Raw genomic sequence first — 25854 nt, 5'->3', positions numbered from 1 at the left:
AGTTTCAAGTATCTTTTTTTTCATTTTGATATTTCAAATTACATTAATTTTTATGCATGGTGAATTTGTTGGATTTTATATTGATATACATTTATTTTTAAAATCAGCTTGAATGTGAGTCGAAATTTCAGGATTAAAAACAGTTTGGACCGCACCGAAATATGCAAAATTTCGTATAATTTTTTAACCGTGGCCACAATATGGGCTGTAATGCTAACAAAAAGAATATGGGCTCCAAACAAAACCTTAAGAATTAGCAAATGGGCTGTAAATTATTAGAAATAATGGCAGATGGGTTGTATGTTGTTTTCCACAGATTTGAGGCTTTCCTAAAAAAATGGTTGACGCACAGGCTGTGACTGTTGGATGGCCATCCAATGGCCGTCGTGCTTCTTCAATATCTGCTCTTCCTGCTCCAGCCGCTCAAACAAGCGCCGGCGGGACTGCCTGCTCCCTCCTCCCCGTGGCCGGCTGTGTTGCTGCGCAGGCCTCACTGCCCCACCATACTCCCATTGCTGGCCTAGCCATCCCTCTACTCACCCACACCTGCTGTTATTCTTCGGCGATGGTAGACAAACCAGTAAACCCTCGTTCAGTCGTACTCCCCTCCGTGTGGGAAACAACTGTGGAGTCTTCCCTGCCTCCGTGTCATTCCCTTCCTAGGCCTCGCCGTCGTCCACCGCCCTGGTGCTCTCAGCGCGGCCTGGTCAACGTGGTCAACGACCGACATGCATCTGAAGTGGACTGTACGTGGAGAGGCTGACAGCTGGGTCCATGGCCGCACGCAAGGAAATGCCTCCTTATTACGCGCAAAATAATGATTCCTCCACCTGACATCAGGATCCACTGAAACGGCCTCAGTATTTCACGAAAAAACGTTACCGCCGCTGACAGCTCGGACCCACCAGCTATATCTTCGCACGCAAGGAAGTGCCTCCTTATTACGCACAAAAAATGAATACTCCCCCTGTTAGCTGGGACCCATTATAGTGGCAGGCTGACTTGTGGGCCTACTAAGTTGACGGGGACGGAGGGCTTTGTCAACTTAGTCAATATGCACGATTCTAGCTCTAGTGACCGTACGATGTCCATCCAACGGCCGTAGTGCTTCTTCAACCTCTGGTCTTCTTGCTCCAACCGCCCAAACCAGCGCCTGTCGTGCCTCGTGCTCCTACCTCCCGTGGCCGGCTGCGATGCGGCGGAGGCCTCACCGCCCCCTACTACTCCCACCGCTGGCCAGGCCATCCCTCTACTCACCCACACCCCCTGTTATTCTGCTGCGAGGGCAGCCTCACACCGCAACGAACCAATGAACCCTCGTACTCCTCTACGCGTGGGCATCCACTGCCGCATCTTCCCCGACTCTGCGTCGTCCCCTTCCTAGGCCTCACCGTCGTCCACCGCCCTGGTGCTCTCGGCGCGGCATGGTCAACGTGGTCAAGGAACGGCTTCCATCGGACGTGGACTGTACGTGGAGAGGCTGACAGCTGGGTCCACGGCCGCAGCAAGGAAGTGCCTCCTTATTACGCGCAAAATAATTATTGGTCCACCTGACAGCGGGGACCCACCAGACGGGCCAGCATATTTCGCGAAAAAAACATTCCCCCCCCTGACTGCTGGGACCCACCAGCTACACCTTCACACACAAGGAAGTGCGTCCGTGCAAAAAAAATGATTCACCCCCCTGACTGCTGGGACCCACCAGCTACATCTTCGCACGCAAGGAAGTGCTTGACAGTTGGGACCCACCTGGTCGAAGCGTACGTAGCATTGTCATTCTGGTCGCGAATGTGTACGCACATACTGGTCGATGTAGAGGCACACACGTGTCGTAGATGTAGAGGCGTGCACGTGTGTAGTAGAGGCGCGCACGTAGCATGTACACGTACACAGCAGCGAGGGTGCAAGAAAGAAAATACGGCCACGTACGTACAAACGGGCAGGGTCTCGAATGCCTACTCGCGCATACGTACATGGCTGGGTCGGAACGGAGAAACAACGTCGTCGTCGTGTTCATGGGGAGCCAACCGGGAGGGCTTGGACGGAACAGGCGATGGAACGGAATGCGTGGTCGTGTTCATCGGGAGGGCTTGGACGGAACAGGCGATGGAAACGAGGCCTGGCGTACCGCACAACGGAGGAAACGGCCTTGTGTTCGACCGGCCACATTCGAAACGGGGTCCTGTTGATCGGGAGGGGCCTGGCGTATCGCAAAACGGAGGAAACGGACCTCCTACGGTCGAAACGGGGGTCCTGTTGATCGGGAGGGGTGTGGCGTACCGCAAAACGGACGAAACGGGCTTGTGTTGGAGCACTACGGTCGAAACTGGGCTCCTGTTCATCGCGAGGGTTGTGGCGTACCGCAAAACAGACGAAACAGACTTGTGTTGGAGAGCTACGGTCGAAATGGGGGGGAGGGGTGTGGCGTACCGCAAAACGGGACTCCACGGGATACTGTTCATCTCCACCGTCGACCTTCTCCAGCCTCCACGGGCTACCGTGGACCACCTCCAGCCTCCTCGGTCTCCTGTTCATCCAGCCTCCACCGGCTACTGTTCAACCACCCCTCCACGGGCACCCCTCCACCGTCTACTGTTCATCCAGTCCTCCACACCACGGGGTCCTGTTCAACCACCCCTACACGGCCACCCCTCCATCGTCTACTGTTCATCCAGCCCTCCACACCACGGGTTCCTGTTCATCTAGAGGCGACGCCACCGCTCACTGTTCATCCACCCCCCCGCAACGCTCACTGTTCATCCCAGAGGCAGCATCGATCGGCTTCAGTTAGCAGCAGTAGCGAAGGAATCACTCCATCGGGTTCAGTTACCAGCCATCGATCGATCGCTCGGGTTCAGTAACGCGTAGCCTGCAGTGCAATTGCTCGGGTTCAGTTAGATCCCAATGCCTCGCTCGGCTTTAGTTAGATCCAACGCCTCCCACACACGCGCGTACGTACGAGAGAAACGCGCATTGCTCCGCCCGTGGCCTCCCACCATAACCGGCAACTCCCTGAAATTTTCCTCCCCCTCGCTTCTACCATGGTTTTTTCCGTCATGGACGGCCCAAAGAATGTCATGCAGCTGCGTCTCCAGCCCGCCGAGGACGAAAAGCCCATTTTCTGTCATGATTTTTTGTCATAGAAGTAGGAGCCCACCACATCTATGATGATACCGGGTTTTGTCACAATTATCGTCATAGAAGTGTCATATGTATGACAGATTTTTTTTTCTTTCGGCCCAAAATGTCACGGATGTGTCTTTTTTTGATACTGACACTCCCAAAGAAACCAATGGTGATGAGGCAATGGAGGATAAATCCTCAAGGAAAAAAATCAAAGCATGGGCGTCATCGGTGCCGCTCTAAGCCCCACCACAGCAATACCGGCACAAGAGACGAAAACAATCCGGATGGTGCCGAAGACGAATACAATCCTGATCAGCCTGCCTTCGAGCAGGCCGGACAGGAAGACGGGCAGGTTAGCCCGGATGAACAGACGATGGACGGATACTTGGAGGAGGACAACTACATGCCCCCCTCCGAAGACGAGGTGAGCCTCGGCGACGATGAATTCGGCGTACCTGAGGATCCCGTAGAGCAGGAGCGCTTCAAGCGCCGGCTTATGGCCACTGCAAGAAGCCTGAAAAAGAAGCAGCAACAGCTCCAAGCTGATCAAGATCTGCTTACAGACAGATGGACTGAGGTCCTGGCAGCCGAGGAATACAGACTCGAGCGCCCCACCAAAGGTTACCCAAAGCACAAGTTGCTACCTCAACTCGAGGAGGAGGTCCTAAATCCCACACTACCAGCACAGGACGAGGCTGACCGGCCACCTCGTGGCCGGGTAAAGCGGCGTATCAGCCTGAATACCAGCCCGCACCCCACGCCAATACACTACGGCACGGGGCAACAGGCAGGACCAGCGAGACATACTGGAAAACAAAGGAGGACAGCCAAGATCGATCTACGGATAACGAGGGCACGCCCCAACACATGATGATGATCGTCATGCCGGATACACTATCAACAAGTCCGGCCGGGCCGAACATAGCCGACCAGACTTATTCGAACTGCATAGTAACATGGCCCAGCATAGAGGCGCCACACACCCCCTCTGCTTCACCGGCGAAGTAATGGATCATGAATTCCCAAAAGGGTTTAAACCCGTAAACATCGAATCATATGATGGCACAACAGACCTCGCAGTATGGATCGAAGATTTCCTTCTCCACATTCACATGGCCCGCGGTGATGATCTACATGCCATCAAGTATCTTCCCCTTAAACTCAAAGGACCGGCCCAACACTGGCTGAATAGCTTGTCGGCAAATTCCATCGGCAGTTGGAAATACCTGGAGGACGCATTCCTCGACAACTTCCAAGGCAATTACGTGCGACCACCGGATGCTGACGACTTGAGTCACATTACCCAAGAGCCCGGGGAGTGAGCCAGGAAATTCTGGACTTAGTTCCTAACCAAAAAGAATCAAACTGTTGACTGTCCGGACGCTGAAGCCTTGGCGGCCTTTAAGCATAATATCCGTGATGAGTGGCTCGCCCGACACCTCAGCCAAGAAAACCCGAAGTCCATGGCAGCCCTCACGACACTCATGACCAGCTTTTGCGCGGGCGAGGACAGCTGGTTGGCTTGCAATAGCACCACGCCAAGAAACTCTGGCACTTCAGATGTCCGCGACAGTAACGGCAAGCCACGGCACAACAGACATAAGCGTCAGAACAATGGCGACAACACCGAAGACAAGGCAGTCAACGCCGGATTCAGTGGTTCAAAATCCGGTCAGCAGAAAAAGCCGTTCAAAAGAAACAATCCGAGATCGTCCAGTCTGGACCGCATACTTGATTGCTCGTGCCAAATTCACGACACCCCTGATAAGCCAGCCAACCACACCAACAGAGATTGCTAGGTGTTCAAACAGGCCGGCAAGATAAATGCCGAAAACAAGGACAAGGGGCTGCACAACGACGATGACGAGGAGCCCCAGCGTCCGAACACTGGGGGACAGAAGAAATTTCCTCCCCAGGTGAAAACGGTAAACATGATCTGTGCCACCCACATTCCCAAACGGGACCAAGAGTGAGCACTAAGGGACGTCTATGCGATGGAGCCAGTCACACCAAAGTTCAACCCATGGTCAGCCTGCCTGATCATGGTGGTTCAGCCGCAATGGTCCTTGACCCAATCATCGACGGATTCCACCTCACGCTAGTCCTTATGGACGGTGATAGTACCCTGAACCTGCTTTATCAGGACACAGTGTGCAAAATGGGCATCGATCCTTCAAGGATCAAACCCACCAAAACCACTGTCGGTGTCGAAACCGACGGATCTTGGGTAGGGTGTCCCGATCTATGCGTCAAGGTTGATGGTAACAAGAAGTAAGGGACACAGATGTTTACCCAGGTTCGGGCCCTCTCGATGGAGGTAAAACCCTACTTCCTGCTTGATTAATATTGATGATATGGGTAGTACAAGAGTAGATCTACCACGAGATCGTAGAGGCTAAACCCTAGGAGCTAGCCTATGATGGTATGAATGTAATTGTAATCGGCCTTCTAAGGACCAACCTCTCCGGTTTATATAGACACCGAGAGGGCTAGGGTTTACATGGAGTCGGTTACAAGGAAGGAAATATAATATCTGGATCGCCAAGCTTGCCTTCGATGCCAAGGAAAGTCCCATCCAGACACGGGCTGAAGTCTTGAGTCTTGTATCTTCACGCTTCAATAGTCCGGAAGTTGTGCACAGTCCGGCAGCCCCTGAACCAGGCTTCAATGATGATGAGTCCGGCACGCAGTATTGTCTTCGACATTGTAGGGCGGGTTCCTCCACCGAATACTCCAAAGGTAATTATTGAACACTCAAATCGTGTCCGGATCCGAAAAATGATCTTCGCATACCACAGTAGAGAGAGTGATATTCCACAAATGCAATGCTGACAACTTTTCCCGATGACGTGACATGTTATTATGATCGGATCCTTTATTCGAACCGTTTCCACACAACCAGCTACAACGCATATCACGAGGTGGTTTCTGTGACACGTCTTGTCAAAGCAGAGATCGTGTCCCCTTATTATGGGATTCTCATCAATACGGGCATGGGTAATCTAACCGTGCCATTAACCGCGGCAAGTGGGAGGCGGACAGGTTCTACCAGGAAAGTGGGGAAGCACAAAAAGCCTTTATCGCCTTTATAAGGAGGTCAAGTTCATTTTTCTTTTACCCACGCCTCCCTCTCCTGCTAGCTCATCCTCCTTTGCGCGAGCCCTAACACCCAAGAACTCTCCGCCACCAACGAAGGGAAGTTTTCTGAAGATGTCCGGAGCAGGAGGCAAATGGATGGCCTCAACTGTCCACGAGATGGACATCAAGAAGCTCCGGGGAGACGGGTATCTAGCCTAGAAGATAGGCCATCGTCTTCCCCCAGCGGGATAGGTCGTCCCTACTCCGGAATCTCATGAGAGAGTTGTGTTCCTTCCCCATTTCGTCCGTGGGCTCGGGTTTCCCCTTCACCCGTTTGTCCGGGGAGTCATGTATTACTACGGGATCGATTTTCATGATCTTTCCCCCAACTCCTTCCTCAATATCTCGACGTTCATCGTCGTGTGCGAGGCCTTTCTCTGGATCCCACCTCACTTCGGCCTATGGCTGAAGGTTTTCAATGTGAATCCGAAGGTGGTGAGTGGCGAACACGCCGAGTGCGGCAGTGCCATGGTAAGCAAGATGCCCAAGGCTGTCTGGCCGAAAGGCTCTTTCAACGACTCCGTCATGGAGTGGCAGCAGCAGTGGTTCTATATCACTGAACCACGCGGCAAGAAGTGGGCGACAACTCCAGAGTTCAGATCCGGAGCTCCGCTGCGGCTCACGTCCTGGCCCGAGAAGGGCCCGAACTGGTGCTTGTCTGACAAGCTGTTACTGCTCCAGACACGCCTCCAGGGCGTGATCGATAGGGACGTCAAACTCGTCGACGTAGCCCAGGTGATGCTATTTCGCCTGGTTCTCCCTTGTAAGCGCCGAGCTTGTACCCTGTGGGAGTTCTATCTGGCCGAGCACCAAACCCTTCAGGAGCTCTACGACTCCACCCGCAAGGATATATGGAAGGCGCTCTTCAAGTCCGGCAAATCGTGGCCGGGCCCCACCAAGGACCGTGGGTATCAATCATCCCATTCTCCTAGCTCGGTAAGTCACAGGCGGACTTCGTCTATTCGTGCTTTAATAGGTACATCTTGCGGGAGACACCCAAATCGTGTTTTATTGCAACCTCAGGGATGGATAAGGAAGGTGGAGCGGCTACTATGTCCAGCTCCCCTGCCGGAGGAACCGGACGGACATCTTCTGACGAAGATGTTGGTCCCCGCGCCTTACAAGGCGCCAAAGAAGGAGGCCTCCAAGAAGGTCAAGAAGACCCGGGGTGGCCTTCACCATCGTGGGGTTTCGGACGCCAGATCTGAAGACTCCAACGACGACCCTTCGTCCGAGGACGAAGAGGAGGAAGCAGAGGAGGATGAGCCTCACTCTGGTGGCGGGAGGAAGAGGACGGCCTCCGCATCTCTGGAGGCCAGATCGCCCAAGAGGGGGAAACATTCCCTCCGTGGGGCATCCCCTATGGCTGCCGATAGCAGCCCGGAGTGGGATCCCAGGGCCCAGCCCCTGGAGAAGTCGTAAGTATCTGAACACGCATATGCGTCCGGGATCGTTTTTTGGGTATAGTGGTTTTGGCTGTAGCCTACATATTTCATAATCCGGCAAGGACCCGCGCCGGCCGGTCCTCGTCGGAGGATTCACTGGACTTGGACGCTTTGGCAAGCGAGACGCCTCCGCAGGCTCGTTCCCCCAAGTCTGGGCGCGACACCGAGGTGTCGTCTCGACAAGACCCGGACCAAGGAGGACACATCCCTGGTGGTGAACACACAGGGATGGATACGGCCCCCGGGACCTCTAGGGTTCTGGGATCAAGCAAGCAGCCCCCCTGATGGCGGGGGGCCAGACTACGCCGCCGGCGTCCTCTATTCAAGCAGAGCTGCCTGGCGGTCTATTGATAGCGTTGAAGAATGCGTCTATTGTCGACGAGCATCGGGCCCATGTGGGCGAGGTGGTTGAAAGGATTCAGTCTGCCGAGAGCGGGCTGAATGCGTCCTGCCTTAGTCTTATAAAGGCTTTTGAGGTATGTCTCCTAGGAAATCCTTAAGGACTTGTCATAATAAAAGTAGTAGCCCCTGATACACTGTCTAGCGAAGGAGACAGAGCCGGGCAGGGGATCAAACCACTGCCTTCATAGGAGCCTGTGTAAATGACGTATGCCCTTTGGTATGAAAGCAGGCCTCCGCCGAGAGGACTTCCGCTTTCAAGGCAGAAGTTTCCGAACTGAAGCAGAGCCTTGCATGGTCCGAGGAAGAACTCGGCCGTGTTAGGAAGCAACTGGAAGACAAGCAAGGTAAGTTGAAAACATTTGTCTTGGAGTTGGCACGAACACATGGTTGTGCAGAATAAAAAAAGTTTTAGTATTTTGTGCTCTAGGAGCGTGTGCCGAATATGAAGCACTAAAGAAAGCTTTGGCTGATGCCAACAAGAAGGCTGAGGCCGAACAGGCGCTTCGTGAAAAACACGAGGCTAGGGTTGTCACCGCTGAGCGGGAGCTCCAGGAAGTTGTGGAGAAAAGCGAGAGCTTGGAGCAGAGACTAAAAGGGAAAGAATCCGAGCTCGCCCAAGCTCTCGAGGATGTAGAAGGTGCTCGGGAAGAAGCCCCGAGGTGCTGCGCGGGACATTCAAGAGGCCCGAAAAGTGGCGGTTGTTAAGGCCTTCTGTATTCTTAGCTTCGTGTATGTTAGAATGTGAAGAATCCAAGCGGCATGCTGAATTCTTATTTTTCCAGGGGCTTTTGCGGATCTTCCTCTTAGCATATCAGATGCTTCTAAATTCTATCGCACCGAGGAGAAGAAGATTGTGGAGAGGGATTTCTGGTCACAGTATCTGGCACCGAACTATTCGGTGCCATTTATCGATCAGATGAAACAACTGATCGAACTGCACCAGGTGTCCGTACTAGCCATGAAGGACTTAGTTGTCCGGTTGTGGCCTACGGATCCGATTCCTAGCAGCTACTTCGCACTCGTCAAGCGGATCATGGGCCCTTGTCCTCGGCTAGATGCTATCAAGCTATCTGTCTGCATAGAAGGTGTGCGTATGGCGTTTGCCCATGCGAAAGTGCATTGGGGGAGGCTTGACGTGGAAAAGCTGATCACTGAGGGGCCGCCAGAGGGTAAGGAGCACCGCAAGCCCGAGCAATATTATGAAGGTGTGATGAAAGGAACCCGCCTTGTGGCGGACAGGTGTACTAAAGACATCATATTTCCCTGAGGGCATCTGTGCCACTTGTTGTAATATGGGATAATGGCATGTTTGTTATATATTGCCTGTTTTATTTGAACATGTGTTCTTCTTGTGCGGCTGTTTATCGTATGCAAGTTCTGGGAGTTGGCCAGTCGTCGGCTTCCGCCCCCTCGTAAAAAGGATACGGGGGTATTCGGGATATATCTGAATGCTCTTTATCCCATAGTTGGGTCCTTTTAAGGAGGTGTATCTTTTCGCGAACCAGGCAATCGGACTATAGGGCTTTATTACTCTCACTTAGCCATAGGAATTTGAGTATGGTCGGCGCAGCCCCTAGTGTTCGAAAGGCCGAACTAGGGGATCTATTGGCACCTGATCAGAAGACCGATCCATCGCACTTAGCATTTATGATGGCGTTGTGCAGAATAAATCTTTAAGGATTTTATGACCTCTCGAACAGCGGACCGACTCTCGCTTCATCATGACAGTCGGTTTTCCACTTTCTCTACTAAGGTGCTCGTCCGGCTGAACCGAGACACAATCGCAGTAGTTCTCCCAGCGCTACCTTAGCCGATGGAACGGAATGTAAGGTACCAAAACATGGGAGCCGGGTAAACCCAACCAATGACCCAAGACATGATTCGGAGCAGATGCATATAGTGCTATAAGTTCGGGGTGCCGAACGACCGTAAAGGTGGTCGGACTTGCTTGCCGTACTGTGGAGCCCCTGATGCAACCAGGCGAACGCGTAGCGCGGCTTTCATTTTCGGGAAAGAGGCGTCGGCGATAAACGACAGCCGGTAATTGCAATTTACGCATTATAGTAGAATTGTATGTCTATGCATAGTATGATGTATGGAAAGAGGTGTTGTTTGACGGAACCTGTTATGGCCGGACTAGAGGGGGCTGTGAGCGGGTCGAGAATGAGTCTGAACTGCCTTATGCCTGCATGTTCCTTCCTTTGTGTGTCCGGGATAATTCCATGTGGCCAGTTCTGTTCTGCGTCAATCGTTAGTTTGCAAATGCAAAATGTTTGAAGACAGTAAGGTGTCCTCTTGTTGCTGTTCCCAGGGTCCCTAATCGGGCCCTGGTGTGCCAAGTCGCTAGACCTTGAGGTGGCACGGACTCCGCAGTGGATGTCCGGATGGTTCGCATGGGTAATTTTCCACATAGGATCTAGTTGACGTGGTTTTTCCCGTTAGCATACGGTAAGCTATCGTATGGGAAGGTGCCGAGGATTTATTCCTTGGCGTAGCGTTTTTGGATGGTCCAAAGGCAACCATTTCGAGTGGTGGGCCAACAGAACTTGGCCTTTGCGCCTTACATCTTTTAGGAGATGTTTTCCGTGGCGTCATGCCCCTGTGGGCTTTGTGTGTTATGGAGCCCCCGGATTACTAGGTCTAGAGGCACTGCAATTAACTTGCCATCGTTTAGGTGGTACTGGGCGGTCGGCCGTACTGTTACGCTTTGGGGGGGGGGGTTCTTGACGAGGCGTTTCCCCTTTATTGCCTCCGGCGTGCGACCAGCCGCTTTGTTTTGAGAATCCTGCATTCTCTATTGGTATGCTTTGCCGTCCTTCTCGGGGTACCGTGAATTTCACACGGTTGATCCATCGTGTATTTTCGGTCGAGTAGGCTTGTGCTGCTCCTTGCCTGTTTGTCGGACTGAGCGTTGTCGGACTTGGCACCAGCTTCCTTGTCTTGATGTTTATGACCTTTCTGCCGAGGTCTGAGGGTGCCTCTTCGTATCTGCCGCTTTCCGCCTTGGACGGTAGTGATGCGTGGGCGTCTGCGTGCGTGCCCGTGGTTTTCCTTCTCGAGTTGAGGTAGCCAGCTGTGCCGTATGTGCCCTTTATTTCGACGGCCAGTATCTTGGTCCACCTATCCTTTAGCGCATCTTTGTCAGCTGTGAGCTGCTCTTGTTTCCTTTGCAGGCTCCTTGCTGTATCCATGAGCTGTCGCTTGAAGCGAACTTGTTCCACTGGGTCCTCTGGTATGCCGAATTCGTCGTTGTCGAAGTTTGCCTCGTCGTCGGAGGGGGGTGTGTGATTTTCCCTCTCCCAGTACCCCGTCGTCATTGATCTGGCCTGCTTAAGTGTAGGCTGACTAGGGTTGTATTCCTTTTTGGCACCGTCCGGACTGCTCTCATTTACGAGGCCATTTTTGGTGTGGTGGGGTTTGGAGTGGTACCGATAACGCACATGTTGTGCCTTTCTTCCTGAGGGGTTGTCCTCCGTTGCCTCGTCGCCATTAGTTTCCTTCGGAGTGTCCACCATGTATATATCGTATAAGGAGGTGTTCGCCCACCGCTTGGTGAGCGGTGGTTCCTGTGATTCTCCTAAATCGTCGTCCATACCGTCGATGTCTTCGGAGTCGAAGTCAACCACGTCGGTTAGATCATCGATCGTGGCAATGAAGTGGGTGGTGAGTGGGCAACGAATTCCGTCGTCGCTTGCTTCCCACTCGAGCCGACATAGTTCGGCCCGGAGTCTCCTGACAAAGAGGGAGACTTTAATAAGTCCAGCATATCACCAAGGGGCGAGTGCTGAAAAACGTCCGCCGCGGTGAACTCCATCACCGGGGCCCAGCCAGGATCGGCGGGCTCGGGGGCGCGCGGACTGTAACATGCGTTCGGGTATGAATCCGGGGGTCCGGAGTCACAGGTTCCCTCAGAGGTGGAACCTGTGTTCGGCTCCATCTCTAATGACGGTACAGCCTGCGGGGTGGGGTCCAGCCCTCCGTCCTTAGCTGGGGCAACCTGTCCCGGATTTATATCTGAGGCTTCTGCGGGGATGATATCCCGAGCGACGTCTGACAGCAGGTCTAAGCCGTGCTCACCGCGACTGTTCGGTGCTTCTGGCGCTGGCGCAAATCCGTTGAAGATCAATTCTCCGCGGATATCCGCTGTGTAGTTCAGGTTTACGAACCTTATTTGATGGCCGGGTGCATAGGTACCGATCTGCTCCAAGTGGCCAAGCGAATTGGCCCGCAGCGCGAAGCCGCCGAACACGAAGATCTGTCCGGGGAGGAAAGTCTCACCCTGGAAAGCATCGTTAATGACGATTGAAGGAGCCATCGAGCCTGACGGCGACGTCACAGAGGAACTCTCAATGAAATCACCAATCTCGGTGTCAAAACCGGCGGATCTCGGGTAGGGGGTCCCGATCTATGTGTCAAGGCTGATGGTAACAAGAAGTAAGGGACACAGATGTTTACCCAGGTTCGGGCCCTCTCGATGGAGGCAAAACCCTACTTCCTACTTGATTAATATTGATGATATGGGTAGTACAAGAGTAGATCTACCACAAGATCGTAGAGGCTAAACCCTAGGAGCTAGCCTATGATGGTATGAATGTAATTGTGATAGGCCTTCTAAGGACCAACCTCTCCGGTTTATATAGACACCGGAGAGGGCTAGGGTTTACATGGAGTCGGTTATAAGGGAAGGAAATATAATATCCGGATCGCCAAGCTTGCCTTCCACGCCAAGGAAAGTCCCATCCGGACACGGGCCGAAGTCTTGAGTCTTGTATCTTCACGCTTCAATAGTCCGGACGTTGTGCACAATCCGGCAGTCCGGATACCCCCTAATCCAGGGCTACCTCAACCACCTTTAAAGGTGTAATTCCAGGAGTAGAGGCCCGTTGTATAGGCTGCATAACACTGGAAGTGGTCTTCGGATCCCCGGATAACTTCTGAAGCGAGGATTTAATCTTTGATATCGTCCTGTTCCGTAGTGGCTATCATGCACTGCTTGGACGAACCACATTCGCCCGATTCAATGCGGTACCACACTATGCATACCTCAAGCTCAATATGCCAGGACCTCGCGGGGTTATATCAGTCAACAGAAACACAGACCGCTCTCTCCGTACAGAAGAGCACACTGCGGCCCTTGCGGCAGAAGTACAAAGCAGCCTTCTCCGGCAGACCGCCAATTCAGCGACAACAACCCCGAACACCGTCAAGCGAGTCTGGAGTACTCTGCAACAGGATGGCCAGGCATGCCAAGAGCGCGACTAGCAGTCCGGCCTCCGCCCTAGCCCCATTCAGGCAGCATTTGTGCCGCACGTACACAATTACGCACTCAGAATACCATGGCCATAGGCGGAGGCGCAACGGTGATGCGGTCCACAATGCGGTTCAACCGCCACAAGACGCACATACTTTAATAACCTTCTTTCTCTTTCAGGACCCTACTTTCGGGCAGCTCCCTCAGAGAACCGGATCGTTGGGCTTATCATAGGAGGGAAAACCAAGGAGGCAAAAGGCTTTGCGCACAAAGGGAATACCCAGGTGGTATCTGTCAATTATCGTTATACCTGTTTTACATACCCGCATGCGGCCCGCCCTTGGATAGGACATGTCAAATAGTCCTATTTGCTTCTGCATAACGCATTAATTATACACATACGCTTGGACATATTATTTAACAATGGGAAATAATATATAGCATCATCTTATTATTCCTATCTTCACATTTTCCCTAAAAATGTTTATTTAATATTGAATCCGTAAACTTTGGTACGTTCATTTTGCTAGGGGCTTCTTATGGTACCCCATAATACGGCAAGATAACTCCGAACACTTTCGACAGTGCGGCACTCTAACTTATAGCATTATATGCATGAGCTCCGAATCATGTCTTGGATCAATAGTTGGGTTTTCCCGGTTCCCTTGTTTTGGTACCTTAGATTCCGTTATATCGGCTAAGGTAGCGCAGGGAGAACTACTGCGATTGTGTCCCGGTTCTTCCGGACGAGCACCTCAGTAGAGAAAGCCAAAAACTGACTGTCATGATGCAGCGAGAGCTGGTCGCTGTTCGAGAGGTCTTAAATCCTTAAAGATTTTTTCTGTTTCGGGCGAGGAATCGACCTTGTCCGATTTAGGCGTTTATAGCGCCCCAATTCAGCTTTCCGAATTCTAGGGGCTTCGCCAAAATTTAAAATTGTAGACTTCTATGGCTTATTGAGGGTTATAAAGCCGCATAGTCTGATTGCCTTGTTCGCTGCGCCAAACACCTCCTTAAAGGACCAAAAATTTGGATAAAGAGTGTTTGGGTTTTCCATGAACACCCCAGTACTAGGTACGTGGGGCGGAAGCCGACGACTGGCCTACTTTCAGAATTTTATAAACAGTCGCACAAGAAGGTAATATTTTAAATCAACAGAGCGCCATATAGAGAAAACAAATTCGTTTTCATATTAGAAAGTCGACATGAGTACATTCACTCAAAAATTATGTCCTTGGTACATTCATCGGCCACGAGACGAGCGCTTTCATAACGCCATAATAATATTTCTCGGGGTAGCGATGCGCCTTGCCCTCCGGCGGTCCATCCTTCACCAACTTCTCTGCATCCAGCTTGGCCCAATGCATCTTCGCACGGACAAAGGCCGGGCGGGCACCCTCAATACAAACGGATTGCTTGATAACTTCAAGCCACGGACAGGCATTTACCATCCGCTTTATAAGGCCGAAGTAGCTGTCGGGCAGGGGCTCACCAGGCCATATCCGGACTATGAAGTCCTTCATGGCCACTTCGACCGCCCTGTGGAGTTCAACCAATTGCTTCAGTTGGTCACTCAGAGGCATTGGCTGTTAGGCTCCAGTATACTGGGACCAGAACAGCTTCTCCGTCGAGCTCCCCTCTTCGGCACGATAGAACTCCGTGGCATCCGATATGCTGCGTGGCAGATCTGTGAATGCCCCTGGAGAGCTCCGAATTCGGCTAAGTTAAAGAAATGTCTCCTCCACATGCTTGCTTTGGATAATGAATGCCTTACTCGCCGCTATCTTCTTGGCTGCCTGGATTTCCTGTTGGACCTTTTGGGCTTCGGCCTTGTCGTCTTTCGCGCTCTCAAGGGCCTTTGCAAGCTCAGACTCTTGCGTCTTGAAAAGTCACGCTCCAAGGACTCGAACTTCTTGCTGAGATCCTGGAGCTCTTGCTGTACCTCGCCCACCCTAGCATTTTGCTTTTCACGCTAAATACGCTCCGTGGCCACCTTGTCTTTGGCCTCGGATAGCGCTTTCTTCAAGGCCGCCACTTTGGTCCTGGCCCCTATTAAAAAATCATGACGCTTTTTGTTAGCGTCACCATTTTTTTCTCCTATATATGACACATGGACGGGGCATCACTCACCTTTGTTCTCTTCGAGCTACCTCTTCGTGAGGTTGAGCTCCTCTTCGGCCTGCTTAAGGTCCCTTTCGAGTCCGGCGACCTCTATTGTGCGGGCAGCAGCGGCAAGCAGCACCACCTGCTTATTCACATAGACACATACTGTTAGATTCCTGCGGTTTAAAGTTGACCCTCCGTTTGGCTTTTCTTTCCGAACACCAAACAGAGTATTAGGGGATACTGTCTATTGGGTGATAATTTCTCACACTTTTGATTACTTACCTCAAAGCCTGTTAGGAGGCTAGTGCAGGCTTCGGTCAATCCGCTTTTGGCGGACTGAACCTTCTAGATCACCGTACTCATAAGAGTATGGTGCTCTTCACCAATGGAATCTCCACAAAGCACTTCCAGTAGACTATCCGACGCCTCCGGCGCGACGGAGGTCATCGGCATGGCCGGCTCACCCTCCCTAGCGAGGGGCTGCCTACCCAAATCCGGAACATTTGGAGTTTCCAGTGCAGTGTCCGGCTGGGAGCCCAACTTGTTGTGGCTCTCGTCAGCAGAATCAATGGGGATCTTACCCCCCATGTGCCCGGCGTTTGAAATTTTGCCTTGGGGCGTCTCCAGAACCGCCTCCCCCTGCTCCGGTATCCTTTGGGACAACACCTCCGTGTCATCCGCAGGTCGAGGAGAGGTGGCCGTCGGGAGCGAATTCATTGCCGAATCACTCAGAGACCCATCCGAAGAGGATACCTTGGGATGGTACCAGGCCGGGCTGCATATGCGCGTTCGGCGTTATAACAAACTTTGAAGTTAAGTCGCATGAAAAGTATTACCGAGTGCGGATACTTACGGTCTCACCAGGGGCTTTCCCCTGGGCAGCCACTCCTCCTCGCTGTAAGCGGCCGTGGTGGAGTGATCCGGAAGGGACGCCTTTCCCTTCTTTGGCGTCTTAGCCTCCACCTGTGGGACGGCTTTTCTTTTCTTTTCCTCCCCAATGCGGGGAGGAGGAATTTCGTCATGTTTCCCCCCGTCTCCGCGGGAGGAATCTGCATCGCCGTCCTTGGATGATGACTCTATTACGACCTTGTGCCGGACACCCTTCCTGGTCCCCACGGCCGCCTTCTTAGACCCTTCGGCCTCCCCGGATGGGGCGGCCCTCTTCTTTTTCTCCCCCCTTCATGGGAGGAGCGCGCCTCATCGCCTTCGGACAAGGCGTCCGGTGCGACCTTGCGTCGGAGACCCTTCCTGGTCCCCGTGTCCTTCTTTTCGGCCTTCTCTTTCGGCGCCTTGTAAGGCGCCGGAACTAGCATCTCCACCAGGAGTGCGGTTGCGGGGTCTTCCGGCAGCGGAGCCGGACAGTCGATCCGCTCCGCCTTCACCATGTAATCCTGATGAGATAAACATGGTGAATTAAAATCCTCCCATGAATATGCTGGGAAAGGTACATCTAGTGATGATTAGAAAACTTACCGAACTGGCGAGCCGCGTGGCGCAGAGGCCGCAGTCCTCGGATGTGGGAGGAGGTACTTCAGTGGCCTTGAACATCACCTTCCAGACGTCTTTATGCATCATACCGTAAAGCTCTTGCAGCGTCTGGTGTTCGGCCGGATCGAACTCCCATAGATTAAATGCCCGTCTTTGGCACGGAAGGATTCGGCAGGAGAGCATAACCTGGACCACGTTGACAAGCTTGATCTTCTTGTCCATCATATTTTTAATGCAGCTCTGAAGTCCTGTCAGCTCCGTAGGTTCGCCCCAGGCCAGGCCCTTCTTTTCCCAGGAGGTGAGCCGCATGGGGATTCCGTATCGGAATTCGGGGGTCGCCACCCAGTTGGCGTTGCGCGGCTCGGTGATGTAGAACCACCCGGACTACCACCCTTTCAAGGTCTCCACAAAGGAGTCGTCAAGCCAGGTAACATTGGGCATCCTGCCCACCATGGCGCCGCCGCATTCTGCTTGCTGGCCACTCACAATCTTCGGCTTCACGCAGAAGATTCTTAGCCACAGGACGAAGTGGGCTTGATGCAGAGTAAGGCCTCGCATACGACGATAAACACCAAGATGTTGAGGACGAAATTCGGGGCTAGATCATGGAAGTCCAGCCTATAGTAAAACATGAGCCCGCGAACAAAGGGATGAAGTGGAAATCCTAGTCCGCGGATGAAATGAGAGAGGAACACTACTCTTTCCCGAGACTTTGTAGTGGGCATGATCTGTCCCTCCGCCGGAAGCCTGTGTGCGATGTTTGCGGCCAAGTATCCATCCGCCCGAAGCTTGGTAATGTTCTCCTCCGTAACGGAGGAGGCCATCCACTTGCCTCTCGCTCCGGACATGCTGCGAATGGTCCTACAGAGAAGGTGAGAACTTGGGCGCTGGGGCTCGAGAGTGCGAGAATGGATGAGGAAAGGAGGAAGAATGCGTGGGTAAAAATGGGAGATCCTTGTCCCTTTATAGAGGTGGCGAAAACGGTGCGCCTCCCCGCTCGCCTGATGAAATCGCTTCTTTTCCAAGCGCCACATTAATAGCGCGGTAGGATTACCCGTACCCGTATTAATGAGGATCCCGTGATAAGGGGACATGATCTCTGCTTCGACAAGATGTGCCGATGAAACCGCCTCGCAATATGTGTGGTGGCTGGTTGTGGGAAAACGGTTCGAATAATGACTTGACCATGGTGTGATGTCACATTATCTAAAGTTGTCAGCAGATTATATTTGTGGAACTTTGTTCTCTCTACGGTGTTATGTGAAAATCGTCTTACAGAGCGGGACACGATTTAAGTGTTCCAGATTTAGTTTGGAGTATTCGGAGATGGAACCCGCCTTGCAATGCCGAAGACAATCTGCGAGCCGGACTCACCGTCATTGAAGCCTGGTTCAGGGGCTACTGAGGGAGTCCTGGATTAGGGGGTATCCAGACAGCCGAACTATATACTTTGGTCGGACTGTTGGACTACAAAGATACAAGACTCAAGACTTTGTCCCGTGTCCGGATGGGACTCTCCTTTGCGTGGAAGACAAGCTTGGCGATTCGGATGTTAGATCTCCTTCTTTGTAACCGACTCTGTGTAACCCTAGCCTCCTCCGGTGTCTATATAAACCGGAGGGTTTAGTCCATAGGACAAGAACAATCAGAATCATAGGCTAGCTCCTAGGATTTAGCCTCTACGATCTCGTGGTAGATCAACTCTTGTAATACTCATATCATCAAGATCAATCAAGCGGGAAGTAGGGTATTACTTCCATCGAGAGGGCCTGAACCTGGATAAAACATCATGTCCCCTGCCTCCTGTTACCATTACCCTTAGACGCACAGTTCGGGACCCCCTACCCGATATCCGCCGGTTTTGACATCGACAGTCCCCGTGGCCTTCTTCTTAGCCTTTTTCTCCGGCGCCTCATAGGGCACCGGAAACAGTAGCTCTATCAGGAGAGCAGTTGCTGGATCTTCAGGTAGCGGAGCTCGACAGTCGATCCGCTCCGTTGTCGCCACCCAGTCTTGTTAAATTAGTATGGGGGCTTAGATTCCTCTCATGAATATACTGGGGAAAGGAGTATCTTGCGAAATGTAGAGAGCTTACCGGATTGGCGGGGCGCTTTGTGCTGAGTCCGCGTTCCTCGTTAGTGGGAGGAGGTAATTCGGCGGCCTTGAACATCACCTTTCAGACGTCTTTGTGCGTCGTGTCGAAGAGCTCTCGCAACGTCTGGTGTTTGGCCGAATCGAACACCCACATATTGAATGCCCGTCTTTGACACGGGAGGATCCGGCAGAAGAGCATGACCTGGACCACGTTGACAAGCTTGATCTTCTTGCTTATCATATTTTTGACACTGTCCTAGAGTCCGGTCAGCTCCACCGGTGCACCCCAGTCTAAGCCCTTCTTTTTCCAGGAGGTGAGCCGCATGGGGATGTCATATCAAAATTCGTGGGCCGCCGCCGAGTTGGCGTCGCGCGGCTTTGTGATGTAGAACCACCCCGATTGCCACCCCTTCACGGTCTCCACATAGGAGCCTTCGAGCCATATGACGTTGGGCATCTTGCCCACCATGGCACCTCCGCACTCCGCTTGCTTGCCGACCACTATCTTCGACTTCACATTGAAGGTCTTTAGCCACAGGCCGAAGTGGGGCTTGATGCGGAGGAAAGCCTCGCACACGAGATAAATGCCGAGATTTTGAGGATGAAATTGGGGGCCAGATCATGAAAATCTAGCCCGTAGTACAACATGAGCCCACGGACAAATGGGTGGAGAGGGAATCCCAGTCCACGAACGAAGTGGGCAAGGAACACAACGCTCTCATGGGGTTCCGGAGTAGGGACGATCTGCCCTGCGTACAGGAGTCGGTGCGCAATGTCTGCGGCCAGATATCCGGCCTCCCGGAGGTTCCTGATGTCCTCCTCCGTAATGGAGGAGACCATCCACTTGCCTCCCGCTCCGGACATGTTTGGAATGGCTTTACGGAGAAGGTGAGAACTTGCGCGCTGGAGCTCAAGCGTGCGAGAATTGATGAGCGAGGGAAGAAGAAGGAGTGGGTGAAAAAGGGGAATCCCTATCTCTTTATGAAGGCGGTAGAAATTGTGCACCTCCTCACTTACCCAATAAAATCGCTTACTCCCCAAGCGCCACGATTGATGGCGCGGTTGGGTTACCCACACCCGTATTGATGAGAATCCCATGATAAGGGGACACGATCTCTGCTTTGACAAGACCTGCGAAGGAAACCGCCTCGCAATATGTGCGGTAGCTGGTTGAGAAAAAAGGTTCGAATAATGACCGGGCCGTGGTGTGATGTCCCGCTATGAAAAGTTGTCAGCAGATTAAATTTGTAAAATATTGTGCTCTCTACGATGGTATATGGAAATTATTTTGCAGAGCCGGACACCATCCTCATATTCAAGATCTTCTATGGAGTATTCGGAGAAGGAACCCGCCTTGCAATGCCGAAGACAATCTACACGCCGGACTCATCGTCGTTGAAGCCTGGTTCAGGGGCTACTGAGGGAGTCCTGGATTAGGGGGTCCTCGGACAGACGGACTATATACTTTGGCCGGACTGTTGGACTATGAAGATACAAGATTGAAGACTTCGTCCCGTGTCCGGATGAGACTCTCCTTTGCGTGGAAGGCAAGCTTGGCACTTCGGATATGTAGATCTCCTTCTCTGTGTAACCCTAGTCCCCACTGGTGTCTATATAAACCGGAGGGTTTAGTCCATAGGACAACAACAATCATAATCATAGCCTAGCTTGTAGGGTTTAGCCTCTACGATCTCGTGGTAGATCAACTCTTGTAATACTCATATCATCAAGATCAATCAAGCAGGAAGTAGGGTATTACCTCCATCGAGAGGGCCCGAACCTGGGTAAGCATCGTGTCCTCCACCTCCTGTTACCATTAGCCTTAGACGCACAGTTCGGGACCCCCTACCCGAGATCCGCCAGTTTTGCCACCGACAGGGACGACACGGAGCCGAGGAAGAGGCGGTAGTGGAAGCCCGCACGGAGAGGAGTACGAGGGTTAACTGGTTTGGCTGCAGTGTGAGGCTGCCGTCGGCGTAGAATAACATGTGGTGTGGATGAGTAGAGGGATGCCCTGGCCAGTGGTGGGAGTAATAGGGGGCGGTGAGGCCTGTGCGGCAGCACAGCCAGCCACGGGAGGTGGGAGCATGCGGTCCCGACGGCGCTGGATTTGGCGGCTGGAGCAAGAAGATCAAAGATTGAAGAAACACGACGGTCATTGAATTGACATCCAACGATTACGTCTGCTAGAATCGTTTGTTGACATATATAATAACTAAAAAAATCTTGCATACGAGTCAACTTAATAGGCCCACAAGTCAGAACATTCCCTAATTTTTTCATAATTTATATATAGCTCATTACAACTTCTTATGCAATTTATTGCAGTCCGTTTTTTGGTTGGTCACGGCCAATTTTGCTTATTACTGTGTGTTTCAAACTATTTTTAATACCGAAATGTCGAGCCGGATGTAAAATACTTTGAAGATATATTTAAATTAGGTTAATGCCCAGTGAAATAGGAATGTGAAAATGTGAAAAAATTCAGAAATTATAAAGTAATTGCCAATTTGTCATCTGTTTTTATATTTACAACCCATTTGATATTACTTTCAAGATTTGCAGGCGTCTTGAAAGAGTTGCAGCCCATCAAGGTGTAGAAAAATAAGTAGGCCTGGATTGGGTATTCTTCAGAAAAAATAAACTGGGCTCATTTTCACAAAGAAAAAATAGCTAGGCTGGTCACATGGTGAACATAAAATATAAGCCTGGGCTAGACGGGCCAAAGTCCTGTTCAAACCATGTTTCGTGTCAACAGTAACAAAAAAATACTGCTCGAGTAGCTACGTCCCAGGTGTTAGCCGATCTTGTGTTGTTCTCTTGTCTATTGACTATATACGCTCACAATATCGTGGGCCCCATTTGTCAGAAAAACACTAGGAGGAAGCATTTTATTTTTCAATACGCTAACATGGTGGGCCCCTACTGTCATCCTCTCCATGCACTTCTACCGATTCCTGTTGTTTGTTGACCATATTGACAACGTGAGAGGGCGGCGCCGCGGCGAGCGCACCAAAGCGCGCGGAGGACGACGACGAGGCCTCGGACGTCGGCGTTAACGATTTAGGAGACGATGGGGCGGCGATGCGTGCGATGAGGCGCACCCAGTCGTGAGAGGCGGAAGTAGGCGGCCCCGCCAGCGCTGGTTTGGTTTTGGTGGATAGAGGAAGACAGGATCGAAGAAACACAACATACTATAAAAGCAGCAGGAGTACTTAACAACCTTAACTGAAACCAGTAGGGGCACTTAACAACCATAGCTGAAAGCAGTATGAGTACTTATATAGGTTCAACCGTATAAAGCACGCCTCGAACAGTGCTACTTTGCCTACAGTTAACCAAGGGTGAGGCCGCCAAGCCCCAGGACAAGGACCAGGCGCCACCCGCGCATACACAACCTTCTAAAAGCGGCTTCATCTCGCAATGTGGTCAATAAACAGGATATTCACTTTAGAGCCATGGAAAAGCAGGAACATAATCTTCTTTACTATTCTCCAAGATGGACGGGCCTTCATTATTTGAGACCATCCATGAATAAGTATCTTTTCACCTCCAAGGGGAATGGAGTAGGTCGACATAAACATCATGTTGTGACCAAGCGCAAGTCTGACCTGACCATGGTCAGGCATCTGTATAGGAACAATAGAACTAGGCAGTTTCTGTTTCAAGAAGATCACAACTGTAAAACTGTGTATAAGCAATAGTTTATGAACAACATATATAACAGAAAATAGCTCGTACCATAAGTTTCTCGACACAGTTCGACTTGTTCAACGAGTGCATCAGGGGCACACATATCCCACGTGGCCTTCCACCATTGAAACGCCCCACAAGGACCTCAAGACGATCAATAAAGTGTAGGAACTTGTGGATGTCATCCTAGTCAACTTCAGTGCCATCAGTAACAGCCGAGTTATTACAGAATAACAAACGAGGAGCTTGCTTAACACTGAAAAAACCTACACGTGCCACCAATTATAAGAAAATATTAGTTAGAAGTAGCATCTTTGTGAGAGATTCGTTGCTACTTCTAAAGTTAAATTGTGATTAGTTAGATAGAATAGGTGGATTAAGAAGTAATCGAGGCAACAAGCAAGAACCAAATACAAAACTAACATGGATGACCAATTGGAACGATGTCGGGGTGAAAGATCACAGTGAAGATGAGACCAGGTTCTGCTATTTCCATCAACATTCGTGCACCAACTTTCAGTCCGTAACACTTGAGAAAGTTTATCCAAGTTCAACCATAAAAAATCAGCGATCTCCTTGGTTCATGAACCCAACTCGGAACTTATATCCATGGCTTGTCTTCACTGTGACCATTAAACGGTGTATTCAGTTATGGAAACGCCGAGCATCTTGAGTACATGTGTTCTGGCAGAGCAAATAATGCACTACACGAAAAATAATATGAGAACACAATGTATTCCCTATCCAAATCAAGAAATAACTTCCTCCTTCACGTCAGTGTTGACCATCGTACAATTAGTACCTTTTATCCAAATATAGCAATCCAAATTTCCAAATTAATCGACATCATCACTACTAGAAAAAAGGCTGTTAATGACGCACCTGTTTTTGCTATTAATGGCGCACTATAGGTGCGCCACTATTAACACACAACTAGTAACAAAAAGTAATGGCGCACATTTGGTGCGCCATTACTATCACAGATAGTAATGGTGCACCTATAGTGCGCCATTACTATGCCTAGAAGTGCGCCATTACTATCTGACTTAGTAATGACGCACCACGTAGAAGTGCGCCATTACTAACAAATTACTCACTTAACATGCACTTGTTGATATATCTATCATATCAATCCTATTAAACCTTGTTGATGTCTAGGACTTTGTTCATGTTCATGAGTGTGATGGAATTTTGAAAAAATATTTCAAACTTCCCGGTCATATTACGTATCATATTTTGAACATTTTATCTAAAAAAAATTCTAAACAAAATATTTTTTTTCTGTTAGTCGCACCTAGCAAATGGTGCTCCATCACTAAGTTTATTTTTTTTCCATTTTTCCGCCTCTAGATCTTAAAAGCCCCGTATCTTTTATTCTGTTAGGTTTTTGGGGATTCTAAAAATCTTCAACAGGGTTTCCCCAGTTGAATTCGGATGTAACTTTTCGAGTAGATGATTTTTCATATAGTTTTTTTTAATCTGAGTTCGTATGCAAAAGTTATGCCCATTTTACTAAATTCCAGAGAGATTTTGCAAATAAATTCGAAATTCATATTTGTAAATTTACCCAACAACTAGACCACATATCACATGGGAAACTTATTTTCTTTTATTTTTTTATCATTTCCATCATTTTCTTTATTTTTTTTTAAAACTGAAAAGGCGGTCCAGGGGTGCATTTGGTGAAATTTTCAGCCACCTAGAAAGTTAGTAATGGCGCACCTTCACAAAGTGCGCCATTACTATGTGTACGTGTTGGTCAAACCTAGGTCAAAGTTAGTAATGGCGTACTTTGTATAGGTGCGCCATTACTAAGTTTGACATAGTAATGGTGCACCGATCAAGGTGCGTCATTACTAAGTTTGACCAAGGTTTGACCCAGTCATATATATAGTAATGGCGCACTTTGTAAAGGTGCGCCATTACTATGTCAATTAAGTAATGGCACACCTATACGAAGTGCGTCATTACTATGTGTATGACTGGATCAAACCTTGGTCAAACTTAGTAATGGCGCACTTTTCACCTGGTGCACCATTACTGTTTTGGTTACTAATCGCGCACCTACACATGGTGCGCCATTACTATTTAGTAATGGTGCACCACATGTATAGTGCGCCATTAGTGTCCATATTAGCTATAGCCATTTTTCTAGTAGTGCATGTTCAAAAAAACCACCCTCCTGGAAAGAAAAGAGGATTCTAGGAACATACTGTGCGCGTTTTAAAATCCTGTGTTAGGATGAGAAGGAACAAGTGTGGCATCTTGCCGAGGGCGGAGAAACCTGTAGGGTCCATGCACTTTGGGCACTGCGAATGAAACACACTAGATTCAGTGGGAAGAAAAATGCATGAACGGTGGCGGCTGCCATCCTAGGATTACCCGCGACCAAGGGACTAGGATTTATCGGGGATGGATGAAGAATTCGTATCTGGTTCTCCACGGGAAAACGCTATGCAATCGCCGAGAGGGGGTTTTCTTTGAACAAGCAGACGAGGGAGTAGGAGATTCAGTCATTCAGGCCCAATGAAATATTGTCGCTTCGTCCGTCCAGCTTACTGCTAAAGCTGGAAAGGGGGGGTTGTGATTTGACGGCTCATTGGGCATTACTGTGGTGCTACGACCGGGGTGTGTCTACCGTGCAGTTGTGCACTCTAATTTGTGCATATGGCACGTGGACCCCCTTGTCGGATGCCCCACATATCAGCGAAAGGAAGTAGAAACACAGGAGTAACTAGTTACACATGAATATATTTTTGACAGAGAGATACTCCCTCTGTAAAGAAATATACAAATCTTCTATATCACAACTTTATACATAAGAAAAATCAAGGGGAATATATATAACATATATAATTATAAAAAACAGGGTTATTTTTAACACTGCATAGACGAGCTGGTGATGATGGTGTGTCTGCTGTCCTGCAATATAGGCCGTCTGATTTGTATCTGACGGATAGGAAGAAAACTATGGCAATTTTGCAAAAAGGTACCCACACACCTCTCCACATTTGCAAATAAGGACTTCCCTCATTCATCTTTTTCTCTGACAAGATAAAATACTCATACAAATGCATCTTGATGTTACGTGCAACGCACGGGCATTATGTG

This window comes from Triticum aestivum, chromosome 6B, assembly GCF_018294505.1.
Source record: "Triticum aestivum cultivar Chinese Spring chromosome 6B, IWGSC CS RefSeq v2.1, whole genome shotgun sequence".
Lineage (NCBI taxonomy): Eukaryota > Viridiplantae > Streptophyta > Magnoliopsida > Poales > Poaceae > Triticum > Triticum aestivum.
The sequence above is the reverse complement of the archived record's forward strand: the minus strand, read 5'-3'. Positions refer to the sequence as shown.